Below are 1,344 nucleotides of genomic sequence, written 5' to 3' on the forward strand. Positions count from 1 at the left end.
GCGGCATTTTCGCTTTCTATCCCAGCAGGCCTGGAGGTCCTGTGATACTGTGGATATTAGCTTTGCTACTTCACACAATGGATTAACACCACCTACTCTAATAATCATGGCAGACTTATCCCTGCCTTTAGGGGTAGAGATAGCATTAGCAGTGCTGTTAAGCCTAATCAGGTTGGCGAGCCAATTTGAGAAGCCCATATTTATGATCTTATTTATCTAGGGCCACTCCCTGTAGCAACTTTGTTAGGGTTTTCAAGAGAAACAAGACCAGGATACTTATGATGATAGATAGATAGATAGATAGATAGATAGATAGATAGATAGATAGATACAGGGAGAAGAAATATAGCACCTAATTAGTCCACACAATAGCAGAGAGCTCAGTTCAACTCACTTCCTGAGGAACAGTTAATATACTGGAAGTCCTTCACCTCACAGGGCTGCTGGGTCCAAGGTCAAGGAAGAAGACAACTGTGTCTTCCCTAAGGCAATACAGGCAGTCTGGCCACAGGCAGCAAACAGCAGGGCATCTCAGGCTTATCAAAGGAGGCCTGGATGGGATATTGAACTCAAGGAATGCAAGGCATGGGATCTGACAACCTCACCTCAAGCTATGTACATACCAGCAGCATGGCAATGCAGGTCTTGAAGGAATCTCAAGCCCTAGTCACATGATCTATGTGTTGGTTGTCCCCCAGCTAGTGTAGCTCACAAGTTGAGTCAGCGAACTAGGTAAGGCAGCTGCACACTGGTCAAATCACCAGAGATTAAGAAAGAGAGGGACAGGGTTTGCTGAGTCATTTATCTCTTTGTCCTCCGATCAAACTGTGATCTTATTAATCCCACATGTTCCTATTGGCCAGCTGGCACACTAAACCTGCCTATCACAATTGCGGAAGACAAAATGTGTGTATAAGCAAATGTGGTGAAAATAGCTGATGGTGTCTTGCTATCAGAAGTTATAGTGTCTAGGATGTCAATGGCTTGAAGTTAAACAAGCAGCCATCTAGAAGAGATGCAATAAACCCACATGGATGAAGTGCATCGGCCTGTGCAATCATGAGGTGTCGACAGGATCAAGTAACAGGCATCAGAAAACCCAAAGCAATCAAACAAACAAACAAAAACAATTCTGAAAACTAGGGGGGTTGAAGCAGAGATCCCAAATCATCCTGTGTCTTTTGAAAAAGCTATCAAGATGACTCCATTGTAATTACCAAAAGCATCCAGAATCCTCTTCCTTGAACTGAAGTAGCCTAGCAGACTTTTAACACTGTAGTAAAGGGGAATTCCAAAACACACCTTTGTGCTTATGCGCAAAGGGTACACTACCAATACTAAGAC

The sequence above is a fragment of the Tenrec ecaudatus genome, chromosome 2, assembly GCF_050624435.1.
Source record: "Tenrec ecaudatus isolate mTenEca1 chromosome 2, mTenEca1.hap1, whole genome shotgun sequence".
Taxonomy (NCBI): domain Eukaryota; kingdom Metazoa; phylum Chordata; class Mammalia; order Afrosoricida; family Tenrecidae; genus Tenrec; species Tenrec ecaudatus.